This window comes from Giraffa tippelskirchi, chromosome 11 (genome assembly GCF_054371585.1).
Source record: "Giraffa tippelskirchi isolate mGirTip1 chromosome 11, T2T-mGirTip1v1.2.pri, whole genome shotgun sequence".
Classification (NCBI taxonomy): domain Eukaryota; kingdom Metazoa; phylum Chordata; class Mammalia; order Artiodactyla; family Giraffidae; genus Giraffa; species Giraffa tippelskirchi.
This window is the reverse complement of record NC_137285.1, coordinates 78,440,384-78,453,972: the sequence shown is the minus strand read 5'-3', so window position 1 is coordinate 78,453,972 and position 13,589 is coordinate 78,440,384. Positions and strand designations below refer to the sequence as shown.

Below are 13,589 nucleotides of genomic sequence, written 5' to 3'. Positions count from 1 at the left end.
TGGGCTTTCAGAACCTTAGGAGACTTGAGCCATTCCCGCTCGAGCCAGAACCCTCCCCAGGAAGGAAAACAGCTGTGGAGTCATTTTGGCCCCAGCACTGGTTCCGAAAGCCTGGCGGCTCCTACAGCCTCTACGGTGTGAAGAGGGAGGTCCCTTTTGACAGAGCTTTCCGGCTCTCAGATCTAAGCTGTTGTTTCACTGTCAGCTGTGTCTTCCGTTGCAGCCAGGTGGGCCACGCTGCTCCAAAGGAGCTCACAAGCTGAGTTTCAAGGGAGGACAGGGATGGCTACAACGTGCTGCAAACTGAGTGAGGGTCCCCACAATCCTCAGCAAAGGTCTGTGGTGTGCAAGTGGGGAGTAGAGGGCCCCCAAGTTCCAAAGGAAGGGAGGTAGTCGGGAGCTAAAGCCCTTGGCTGCTGTGGTAGCAGCTGCAGATGGCAGCTCGTCCACAGTGCACTTCGAATGAGGTCATATGAGCGGGACTCTGGAAATGGCTCCGAAATCAAGAGAAAGGGGTCAGGGTATGTGGGAATCCGGCGGGGGTGGGGGGTGGATGAAGGAAGGTGTCCCTCCTCTCTCCAGTGCAATTTGGTTTGGTGAGTCTCAAAGCTACCAGATGGCACTTCCCAAGTCAGGCCCCCGCAGGAATCAGGGTGGGCTGCCTGCCTCGGCCCCTGCCACAGGGACAAGCCACACCAGTGGCCTCCCTGAGCTCCAATGGCCGGATCTGGGGGGTCCTGTCTGGGTGCACACCTCCTTGCTGTGGCCAAGTTCCCCCCTTCTCTGAGCACCAGCTTCATCCTCTCGAATGAGGACATCGATTGCTACCTTGGCACGTTACTCTCTTCATCCTCTGAAGGCTCATTAGGCTTATCCTACAATTACTAGCTGGCCCGAAGAGATATCTCCTGAATCCAGATTAACCTGGAGTCTCCCAGGCTCATCTGGCATGTCTTCCCTGAAGTCTGCCAAAACCCACACCCTTGCATTTCCAGGGACTCCCCTTAGCCAGCTGGGCAGAAAACCCAGCATGCTTCAAACAAGCTGACAGAAAAGTGGGAGAGGACTCACGGGCAGACGGCTTCCCTCAGGTCTCGGGTGGAGCTCTGGGACCACAGCAGCAACGGGCCATCCCAGGCCCTGGGCTCAGCAGCGCCCTCATTCTCAGGCCGGCGGCTCTGCCCTGAGGGGAGCAGGAACGTCACCAACTGCCGCAGGCGGACCTCAAGCCCCTCCCACTGCTGGAGCCTGACCTGCCCCGGCCCCACCCCTTCCCCTACCCCAGCAGGACGAGAGCTCGTCTTCCCCTGGTTTCCAACGGGAGGCCCGGCCCTGGGCCCCGATTGGGCACTGCCCCAGCCCGGAGCCAATCACAGTGGCCAGGGAGGTGGAACGCACCGATTGGCCAGGGCCAGGTCATGTGACCATACTCCCCAGGAAACTCAAATATTACCAAGGTTCCCTAAGAAACCAATGAACAAAATTATCCAGTAAAGGCAAACCGTACTTTTTAATGAGGCCAATGTCACAGAAAAAAAAAAAAAAATGCTCCACAGTAAACTGCTCAAGGAAGCTACTAAATAAACTTTCAGAAAAGTTTAGTAGGTTTTTTTTTTTTTTAAATAGGGTGACGGAGAGATATACCTTTCCCATCTATGTGAATTTAGGTTTAAACTAGATTTCCCTTGGCTGTTATATAAGACAAAAAAACCCACATCACCCTCTTTCACTTCCCCCCACCCCCAAAAAGTGTTTTAATCTATTGAATTTTTGTGTCCTCAGTTGTGTCTGATTCACGGCAACTCACGAACTCTACACAGCCAGGCTCTTCCGTCCATGGAATTCAGGGCAATTTTTTCTGTCCCAGTAAATGCCCACCCTGGGTGATCCAAAGGCAAGGGCTCAGAGGCTCCTGAGAGACTAACTAACTCCTTTCAGCTGAGCACAGAGCTGGCTCCTCACTGGGATGCCTGTGGCCTGGGGCTCCCAGAGGGGAGAGCAGCACTCGCCCCACCGTGTGGTCACTGCTGGAAGTGCAGGCTGCTCCTCACTCCCCCTTGACAGTGTCCCTGAGGGCAGAACAGTGTGAATCGAATCAAGGTGGAAATGCAAACTCCAATGCAACCAACCTTCCCACAAGGTCTCCAAAACCACTCAGGAACAGGGAATTGGAAACTGCAGGGGATGACATGAATGGAGATGGAGACTGGACACCTTACACCGAGTTCACTTCCAGTTATCCCTAGACAAACTTTCCATGAAAACTTGTCACAAATCTAGAAGAACAATGAGCAGAAACCGGACACGTGCTTTGAGTCTTCACACACAAAACTAAAAGGCAGTCCACAAAAAAAACCCCAGAGAATACAGTGGACTTTGCAAAATCAAAGATATCTACTGTGGGAAAGACCTCATGACAAAAGCAAAAGACAGGTCATACATCGCGAGACGAATGAGTGGAAACACAAAGCTTATCAAGGATGTGTCTCCAAACAGACAAAGAACGCCAACACAACAAGCCTGTGAAAACTAGGGAAAGGTCTGAAGGGACACCAGACGGAGGAAGACACACACAGAGTATCCCGGATGATGTCCAGCACTGAGGGCCTGAAGAAACAACAGTCTAGTTGCACCCCCTCAGGCCTGTGTGACCGTGGATGAGGCCTCTGTTTCCCGGTGGCTCTGAGACATGGACAGGGAGGAAGGGGAAGAGAAGTCACTTGCATTTCTAATACTCACAGCAAAGTCTTCCAATGAGAAGGGAATTATCACCCCCACTGCCAATGCCATTCACTGAAGTGATACCCACGAGTCCATCTACCCCAGAAGGGAAGGATGGACCTGTTCTCACAAAACGGCGAGAGATGGAAGGAGGAAGATCAAGCCCACACCAATCACTGGAAAGAGAAGCTGTGCTCAGGGCTTGAAAGAATTCCTATTGGGAAAATCATGTCACAGCCCCACATGGCAATCCACAGCTTCCATGCTATTCCTCCCAAAATGCCAATGCATTTTCGCACCGAACAAAGAATTGCAAAGGGGGTACGGAAACAGAAAGGAGCCTACATTGTCAATACAATCCGACGAAAAAGCCCCGATACGGACATCCAAGGTTGTGTGAAAGGAAATTAGACGACCAAACTAGGATCCTCAGGAGAGTATCGGAGAAGGCAATGGCGACCCACTCCAGTACTCTTGCCTGGAAAATGTCCTGGACGGAGGAGCCTGGTAGGCTGCAGGCCATGGGGTCATGCAGAGTCAGACACGACTGAAGTGACTTAGCCGCAGCAGCAGCAGCAGCAGGACAGTATGCTATTGGGAATACAACAACACACACAGATCCAGATCGATGGAATAAAGTTGAGGGTCCAGAAACAAACCCCAGCATCCATGGTCAACTCATCTCTGACACAGACGGGGAGAATATCCAAATGGGAACAGGAAAGCCTCTTCAATCAATGTCCATGGGAAAACCAGACAGCTACATCTGAAGAACGCTATGGGTTTTGATCTCATACCACCTCAATATCGGGGAAAAACCTCACCCTAAAGACTGATGTCATGAGATAGCTAGAAAGAAGCGTCGGTCAAAGGCTCCTTAACATCAGAGTCTCCTTGCCATTTGCTGGGCGGAGGTCGAAATGGGTCTCTTCAAGTAAGGGAAAGAGGTAAACGAAGTACACCACTGGGTTTCCATCCAATGGAACCTCTTCACAACAGAGAAGCTAAGCATTCACAAATGCAAAAGATAGGAAACGGAACACGAGAGACTCCTTGCAAGTGGTGTATCTGAGAAGGGGTTCATATGGAAAGAGACGAAGAATGCACAGCACTCAGATTCCAAGAAACACCACCACCACCCTTGACCCTTCCCCCATGACCAACTCTGACCTAAAGCCTTTCTCTCCCTCTAACCTATCCCTAAAACATAACTCTCATCTAATCATATACATGTGCATCCCTAGCATCCATCCATCCATCCACACACGAGAGAGAAAGAGGAAGACACAGACGGAATTGAGAAAGGAAAAGAGAGGGACACAGCCAGAGAGAGACACGGAACCAAAGAGAGGAAAGGAGTCGATGGTCCAGACTTTTCCTCAATCTGTCTCGAAGGTAGAAGCAATGACAGCGCCCTTCCACCCCAGAAGGGGGAAAAGGACGGAAGGTTTGGAGAGGAAAAGACAAGAACGCAGGGAGCCAGTAGAAGCTCAGCCACCCGCAGAAGCCGAGCTGGGACACTTCAACAGAATCTCAATGGAAACAGAGGACCAGAAAGTTGGCTACTCTTTTCTATAAGAGAGGGAGACCTTCGAGTCTTCCTTTCGGTCCTCCAACTTGGATGCGGGGTCTCAAAACAGTCAGGAGGGGGAGTGCCTTTTCCTGGGTACCACGGCGCATCCAGGCCTCGTTCTGCCCCATTCTGTGCTGTGCCAGCCCTGGATGGAATCTTTCTTTCTGAAGTCTCAGCGCACGAGCTCCACGTGATATCGGCCCCAGGTGGAAAGGCATGGAGCTGCTCGTAGGCCGACAGGCCTAGGAAGCAGATGGGAGAATGACCCCCACTCTGCAGATGGAGAGACTGGGGAAACCCTGAGGGGCATATGGTTGTCAAGGGCCACACCACTTATGAGAAGAAGGAGCCTGGTCTGAGAGCAGCATGGTCCTCGGAGCTCAGGCCCTGGCTGAACCCAGGCCTCCCCAGGGCTGTGGGCTGGGCCGTGTGGGTGTCACTGTGCCTGCACATGGCCTAAGGGGGGTGATCGAGCAGTCAGAAACCCAGAGATTCCCTTGGGAAGTTTTGGGGAAGGGACCTCAGCACGAACCCCAGGAGATGATGTCACCTGCCGGCAACAGAACCCATCAGAACCCGCAATCCGGGTATCCAGGCCTCCAGAGCGGAGAGGAGCCCCCAGCCAGATCACTTGCTGCCAAGATGTTCTGCTGTTTGCCCCTGCCCAGAGGCCGGGGCCTCAGGAGAGCTCACAGGCAGTGTGCGTGGGCACCCTGTCGACGTTGGCTCAGGACACCCCCGAGAGGCCTCTGGCCCTTTGCCCGGAGAAACAGAAAGGTAACACGGGGAGCCCCAGGCCGGGCCAGGCCACCTCTCCCATGCCACCCGGAAACACCGGGTCCTTTGCCTGTGTGTGGGGATGCGGGTTTCTCGGGCTGTGTCCCCCTCAAGGAAGCCCAGGCGGATGTGGGGTCAGAAGCCTGTGGACAAGTTGTGTCCACACCCCAGGGGAGAGCAGGCTGGGCGGGATGGGGAGAGTGTGGGCAGCGCCGGCCCGCCAGGCTGACCTCACACCCTCAGATGGGTCTCTTTCCTCCCGGGTGGGGATCTGAGCAGACACACGTCTCTGACCCTTCTGGGAAGAGAAGTTCGAGCAGGCAGAAGCAGCGGCTCCACTGGCCAGGCCCAGCTCGGAAAACTCCCAGCATGGCTGGCTGACGGTCACTGTCGTTGCAGAGCTTCCCACGTGACGAGGCCGAGGACGGGGACACCCCATCCAGCTCCCAGAGGGAGGGGTCGGAGCACCACCCGCTCGCCCGTGAGGCCCAGTGCAGGCTCCAGGTCAGCGTGCCCACGGAGGCATCAGCCCCACCGGGGGAGACGCGGAGGTGGGGAAGGCCTGCTGCCGAGACACCGCCCAGGATACAGCCGGCGGCCCAGTCTGAGGCTGCCACGGAGCTCAGCACACCCGGCTCCGACCCAGAGTCCAGAGAACCCCGGCCTCTGAGGCACCAGGAGGACCTGGAGCCCAGCACGCCAGAGCACAGAGGTGAGGACGCTGGGGCTGGTGCACGGGAGTGTGTGGGGAGGGGTGCTGAGCTACACAGGGACGAGTCCCCGAAAGCTGCTGCTGGGCCTGCAGCAAGCGCTGGCCTCACACCCCCCGCCCCCCATCTTGCACACTTCAGTCCCAAAAGACATCTGACGCTGGGTATTCTTTGGGAACCTCTTGGAAGGTTTCTGTCCCGGGTTATGCACATGCCAAGGCTGGCCTGTGGGCAAACTTTGCTTCTCCCCCAACTCTAGCACTGGCCTCCAACTGGAACCAGGCTCCACTTCCCAGACCTGTCCCTAAAGAGGTGGTGGCTCCAGGTGCAGGACCCAGGGATCCACCGAGGGCAGATGGAGAACCGAGACTTGCCCTCGCAGAGACACCAGGCCAGCTGGGTACTGGCCAGCACACCGGGCAGATCGGATCTCCGTGCCTGCAGGACCCCCAGCCCCAGGCACTGATGTCCCACCCCCTCAGCGAGAACCTCCACCTCCACGTGCACCTCTACCTGCTCGGGCTTTGGCAAGAGAACCCGAGGCAGAGGAGGAGTCACCGCCTCGGCAGGGAGAGCCTGCCCTGGCTCCCGCGCAACACCCAGATGCCCACGATCACTCACCCAGCCCTGCAGGGAGAAAGAGCCCCCGCTCTGGACAGAGACCCAGAGCCCTTGCCGGAAACACCACGTCCAGGGGAGCGGTCGGCTCTGCAGCCTCCATCCCTGTCTGCTCACCGTGGATGCCGGCAACTCGGTCTGCCCCCAGGGGACATGGAGTTCCTTTCCCCTGAACTGCTTTGCATTTGGTTTCTTTCCACCTTTCTGGTGATGTTTTATTTTTTGTATGGTTTCCTGTATTTTTGTTTTTTAAGTTGGGATTAGTAAACTTTTTCATCATTGTTGCAATCTGGGATCACTGTTGTGTAACTCTGGTGATACTGTGTTACCATCACCACTTTGTAGTTTCAGACCCGTTCGATCTTTATGCCCCACCCCCCAACAAAGCCTGGATTCAAGGCAAGCAAGCACGCCCTGTTCATCCCTCCCCCCGATCCTGAACACAATTTCATCTTTTCTTTCTGCATTCCTTCCTATATTCTTGGTGTCCCCAATCAATGACTCTCAGTGAAATGACTGAAGGAGTGTTTTTCGGACTCTCCACCTACTGTAAGACTCCATTGGAGAGTTCTCATTTTTATGTCATTTGAACTAGCCTTTGATAGCTGAAAGGACGGTGTACGTCCTTTCAAGATACCATGTGCCAAACGAAGCCCTTTTGGCAACTGCCATCATTATCTCCAGGCAGGCATTGCTGTTTGAAGGGTGACATCTCAGCCAGAAGGCAGAGGCTGAGCTCCTCTTGTTGCACCAGCTCCCAAAAGAAGCCAAGAAAGGGAGCTGGAACAACAAACCACCCCCATGCCCAGGAAAGCGTTCTTCATGACAGAAGGCTAGAAAATGACCCAACATCCTTGTGGCCCAGAACCACTCTAGAAAATCACTGTTCCATAAAAAAGAGAAACACATGGGAAGTTCCAAGGAGAGGCAATGCCCATGGCCAGTGTACTTGAGAGACGGCCTGACCGCTCCGGGGAAGACACGCACCGACGGAACCCCTTGGGAAACAGCAGTGATAGTCCTCACCGTCGTAAGGGTTTCCTCTGGGGACAACCTGCCCTGGGCACCACACGAGGGAGCAGACCGGCTTCTCTTCCTCTGCCCCCACACCATTCACTCATGAAGGCAGCTCAGGTGTTCTCATGCCCTGCCTGCCTGCCTGCCTGGCTCATCCGTGAGCTGTGACCACCTCCAGGGTAGGACTCCACCTTTTCCTCTCTGTGTACCGTGAATCTGCACACAGTGGGCTTTCAGAACCTTAGGAGACTTGAGCCATTCCCGCTCGAGCCAGAACCCTCCCCAGGAAGGAAAACAGCTGTGGAGTCATTTTGGCCCCAGCACTGGTTCCGAAAGCCTGGCGGCTCCTACAGCCTCTACGGTGTGAAGAGGGAGGTCCCTTTTGACAGAGCTTTCCGGCTCTCAGATCTAAGCTGTTGTTTCACTGTCAGCTGTGTCTTCCGTTGCAGCCAGGTGGGCCACGCTGCTCCAAAGGAGCTCACAAGCTGAGTTTCAAGGGAGGACAGGGATGGCTACAACGTGCTGCAAACTGAGTGAGGGTCCCCACAATCCTCAGCAAAGGTCTGTGGTGTGCAAGTGGGGAGTAGAGGGCCCCCAAGTTCCAAAGGAAGGGAGGTAGTCGGGAGCTAAAGCCCTTGGCTGCTGTGGTAGCAGCTGCAGATGGCAGCTCGTCCACAGTGCACTTCGAATGAGGTCATATGAGCGGGACTCTGGAAATGGCTCCGAAATCAAGAGAAAGGGGTCAGGGTATGTGGGAATCCGGCGGGGGTGGGGGGTGGATGAAGGAAGGTGTCCCTCCTCTCTCCAGTGCAATTTGGTTTGGTGAGTCTCAAAGCTACCAGATGGCACTTCCCAAGTCAGGCCCCCGCAGGAATCAGGGTGGGCTGCCTGCCTCGGCCCCTGCCACAGGGACAAGCCACACCAGTGGCCTCCCTGAGCTCCAATGGCCGGATCTGGGGGGTCCTGTCTGGGTGCACACCTCCTTGCTGTGGCCAAGTTCCCCCCTTCTCTGAGCACCAGCTTCATCCTCTCGAATGAGGACATCGATTGCTACCTTGGCACGTTACTCTCTTCATCCTCTGAAGGCTCATTAGGCTTATCCTACAATTACTAGCTGGCCCGAAGAGATATCTCCTGAATCCAGATTAACCTGGAGTCTCCCAGGCTCATCTGGCATGTCTTCCCTGAAGTCTGCCAAAACCCACACCCTTGCATTTCCAGGGACTCCCCTTAGCCAGCTGGGCAGAAAACCCAGCATGCTTCAAACAAGCTGACAGAAAAGTGGGAGAGGACTCACGGGCAGACGGCTTCCCTCAGGTCTCGGGTGGAGCTCTGGGACCACAGCAGCAACGGGCCATCCCAGGCCCTGGGCTCAGCAGCGCCCTCATTCTCAGGCCGGCGGCTCTGCCCTGAGGGGAGCAGGAACGTCACCAACTGCCGCAGGCGGACCTCAAGCCCCTCCCACTGCTGGAGCCTGACCTGCCCCGGCCCCACCCCTTCCCCTACCCCAGCAGGACGAGAGCTCGTCTTCCCCTGGTTTCCAACGGGAGGCCCGGCCCTGGGCCCCGATTGGGCACTGCCCCAGCCCGGAGCCAATCACAGTGGCCAGGGAGGTGGAACGCACCGATTGGCCAGGGCCAGGTCATGTGACCATACTCCCCAGGAAACTCAAATATTACCAAGGTTCCCTAAGAAACCAATGAACAAAATTATCCAGTAAAGGCAAACCGTACTTTTTAATGAGGCCAATGTCACAGAAAAAAAAAAAAAAATGCTCCACAGTAAACTGCTCAAGGAAGCTACTAAATAAACTTTCAGAAAAGTTTAGTAGGTTTTTTTTTTTTTTAAATAGGGTGACGGAGAGATATACCTTTCCCATCTATGTGAATTTAGGTTTAAACTAGATTTCCCTTGGCTGTTATATAAGACAAAAAAACCCACATCACCCTCTTTCACTTCCCCCCACCCCCAAAAAGTGTTTTAATCTATTGAATTTTTGTGTCCTCAGTTGTGTCTGATTCACGGCAACTCACGAACTCTACACAGCCAGGCTCTTCCGTCCATGGAATTCAGGGCAATTTTTTCTGTCCCAGTAAATGCCCACCCTGGGTGATCCAAAGGCAAGGGCTCAGAGGCTCCTGAGAGACTAACTAACTCCTTTCAGCTGAGCACAGAGCTGGCTCCTCACTGGGATGCCTGTGGCCTGGGGCTCCCAGAGGGGAGAGCAGCACTCGCCCCACCGTGTGGTCACTGCTGGAAGTGCAGGCTGCTCCTCACTCCCCCTTGACAGTGTCCCTGAGGGCAGAACAGTGTGAATCGAATCAAGGTGGAAATGCAAACTCCAATGCAACCAACCTTCCCACAAGGTCTCCAAAACCACTCAGGAACAGGGAATTGGAAACTGCAGGGGATGACATGAATGGAGATGGAGACTTGACACCTTACACCGAGTTCACTTCCAGTTATCCCTAGACAAACTTTCCATGAAAACTTGTCACAAATCTAGAAGAACAATGAGCAGAAACCGGACACGTGCTTTGAGTCTTCACACACAAAACTAAAAGGCAGTCCACAAAAAAAACCCAGAGAATACAGTGGACTTTGCAAAATCAAAGATATCTACTGTGGGAAAGACCTCATGACAAAAGCAAAAGACAGGTCATACATCGCGAGACGAATGAGTGGAAACACAAAGCTTATCAAGGATGTGTCTCCAAACAGACAAAGAACGCCAACACAACAAGCCTGTGAAAACTAGGGAAAGGTCTGAAGGGACACCAGACGGAGGAAGACACACACAGAGTATCCCGGATGATGTCCAGCACTGAGGGCCTGAAGAAACAACAGTCTAGTTGCACCCCCTCAGGCCTGTGTGACCGTGGATGAGGCCTCTGTTTCCCGGTGGCTCTGAGACATGGACAGGGAGGAAGGGGAAGAGAAGTCACTTGCATTTCTAATACTCACAGCAAAGTCTTCCAATGAGAAGGGAATTATCACCCCCACTGCCAATGCCATTCACTGAAGTGATACCCACGAGTCCATCTACCCCAGAAGGGAAGGATGGACCTGTTCTCACAAAACGGCGAGAGATGGAAGGAGGAAGATCAAGCCCACACCAATCACTGGAAAGAGAAGCTGTGCTCAGGGCTTGAAAGAATTCCTATTGGGAAAATCATGTCACAGCCCCACATGGCAATCCACAGCTTCCATGCTATTCCTCCCAAAATGCCAATGCATTTTCGCACCGAACAAAGAATTGCAAAGGGGGTACGGAAACAGAAAGGAGCCTACATTGTCAATACAATCCGACGAAAAAGCCCCGATACGGACATCCAAGGTTGTGTGAAAGGAAATTAGACGACCAAACTAGGATCCTCAGGAGAGTATCGGAGAAGGCAATGGCGACCCACTCCAGTACTCTTGCCTGGAAAATGTCCTGGACGGAGGAGCCTGGTAGGCTGCAGGCCATGGGGTCATGCAGAGTCAGACACGACTGAAGTGACTTAGCCGCAGCAGCAGCAGCAGCAGGACAGTATGCTATTGGGAATACAACAACACACACAGATCCAGATCGATGGAATAAAGTTGAGGGTCCAGAAACAAACCCCAGCATCCATGGTCAACTCATCTCTGACACAGACGGGGAGAATATCCAAATGGGAACAGGAAAGCCTCTTCAATCAATGTCCAAGGGAAAACCAGACAGCTACATCTGAAGAACGCTATTGGTTTTGATCTCATACCACCTCAATATCGGGGAAAAACCTCACCCTAAAGACTGATGTCATGAGATAGCTAGAAAGAAGCGTCGGTCAAAGGCTCCTTAACATCAGAGTCTCCTTGCCATTTGCTGGGCGGAGGTCGAAATGGGTCTCTTCAAGTAAGGGAAAGAGGTAAACGAAGTACACCACTGGGTTTCCATCCAATGGAACCTCTTCACAACAGAGAAGCTAAGCATTCACAAATGCAAAAGATAGGAAACGGAACACGAGAGACTCCTTGCAAGTGGTGTATCTGAGAAGGGGTTCATATGGAAAGAGACGAAGAATGCACAGCACTCAGATTCCAAGAAACACCACCACCACCCTTGACCCTTCCCCCATGACCAACTCTGACCTAAAGCCTTTCTCTCCCTCTAACCTATCCCTAAAACATAACTCTCATCTAATCATATACATGTGCATCCCTAGCATCCATCCATCCATCCACACACGAGAGAGAAAGAGGAAGACACAGACGGAATTGAGAAAGGAAAAGAGAGGGACACAGCCAGAGAGAGACACGGAACCAAAGAGAGGAAAGGAGTCGATGGTCCAGACTTTTCCTCAATCTGTCTCGAAGGTAGAAGCAATGACAGCGCCCTTCCACCCCAGAAGGGGGAAAAGGACGGAAGGTTTGGAGAGGAAAAGACAAGAACGCAGGGAGCCAGTGGAAGCTCAGCCACCCGCAGAAGCCGAGCTGGGACACTTCAACAGAATCTCAATGGAAACAGAGGACCAGAAAGTTGGCTACTCTTTTCTATAAGAGAGGGAGACCTTCGAGTCTTCCTTTCGGTCCTCCAACTTGGATGCGGGGTCTCAAAACAGTCAGGAGGGGGAGTGCCTTTTCCTGGGTACCACGGCGCATCCAGGCCTCGTTCTGCCCCATTCTGTGCTGTGCCAGCCCTGGATGGAATCTTTCTTTCTGAAGTCTCAGCGCACGAGCTCCACGTGATATCGGCCCCAGGTGGAAAGGCATGGAGCTGCTCGTAGGCCGACAGGCCTAGGAAGCAGATGGGAGAATGACCCCCACTCTGCAGATGGAGAGACTGGGGAAACCCTGAGGGGCATATGGTTGTCAAGGGCCACACCACTTATGAGAAGAAGGAGCCTGGTCTGAGAGCAGCATGGTCCTCGGAGCTCAGGCCCTGGCTGAACCCAGGCCTCCCCAGGGCTGTGGGCTGGGCCGTGTGGGTGTCACTGTGCCTGCACATGGCCTAAGGGGGGTGATCGAGCAGTCAGAAACCCAGAGATTCCCTTGGGAAGTTTTGGGGAAGGGACCTCAGCACGAACCCCAGGAGATGATGTCACCTGCCGGCAACAGAACCCATCAGAACCCGCAATCCGGGTATCCAGGCCTCCAGAGCGGAGAGGAGCCCCCAGCCAGATCACTTGCTGCCAAGATGTTCTGCTGTTTGCCCCTGCCCAGAGGCCGGGGCCTCAGGAGAGCTCACAGGCAGTGTGCGTGGGCACCCTGTCGACGTTGGCTCAGGACACCCCCGAGAGGCCTCTGGCCCTTTGCCCGGAGAAACAGAAAGGTAACACGGGGAGCCCCAGGCCGGGCCAGGCCACCTCTCCCATGCCACCCGGAAACACCGGGTCCTTTGCCTGTGTGTGGGGATGCGGGTTTCTCGGGCTGTGTCCCCCTCAAGGAAGCCCAGGCGGATGTGGGGTCAGAAGCCTGTGGACAAGTTGTGTCCACACCCCAGGGGAGAGCAGGCTGGGCGGGATGGGGAGAGTGTGGGCAGCGCCGGCCCGCCAGGCTGACCTCACACCCTCAGATGGGTCTCTTTCCTCCCGGGTGGGGATCTGAGCAGACACACGTCTCTGACCCTTCTGGGAAGAGAAGTTCGAGCAGGCAGAAGCAGCGGCTCCACTGGCCAGGCCCAGCTCGGAAAACTCCCAGCATGGCTGGCTGACGGTCACTGTCGTTGCAGAGCTTCCCACGTGACGAGGCCGAGGACGGGGACACCCCATCCAGCTCCCAGAGGGAGGGGTCGGAGCACCACCCGCTCGCCCGTGAGGCCCAGTGCAGGCTCCAGGTCAGCGTGCCCACGGAGGCATCAGCCCCACCGGGGGAGACGCGGAGGTGGGGAAGGCCTGCTGCCGAGACACCGCCCAGGATACAGCCGGCGGCCCAGTCTGAGGCTGCCACGGAGCTCAGCACACCCGGCTCCGACCCAGAGTCCAGAGAACCCCGGCCTCTGAGGCACCAGGAGGACCTGGAGCCCAGCACGCCAGAGCACAGAGGTGAGGACGCTGGGGCTGGTGCACGGGAGTGTGTGGGGAGGGGTGCTGAGCTACACAGGGACGAGTCCCCGAAAGCTGCTGCTGGGCCTGCAGCAAGCGCTGGCCTCACACCCCCCGACCCCCATCTTGCACACTTCAGTCCCAAAAGACATCTGACGCTGGGTA

At 54.8% G+C, this 13,589-nt stretch overlaps 1 long non-coding RNA gene across 1 annotated transcript in view; it reads right to left on the bottom strand.

Moving 5' to 3' along the window:
* LOC145527776 (uncharacterized) overlaps positions 1-13,589 on the bottom strand; it is a 681,763-nt gene that overhangs the window by 169,008 nt on the left and 499,166 nt on the right. The window contains exons 66-67 of the long non-coding RNA XR_014069857.1: positions 8,714-8,825; positions 1,072-1,183 (exon numbers count right to left, since the gene is read on the bottom strand). This is a non-coding gene — a long non-coding RNA (uncharacterized LOC145527776). The remainder of the gene's footprint in view (positions 1-1,071; positions 1,184-8,713; positions 8,826-13,589) is intronic.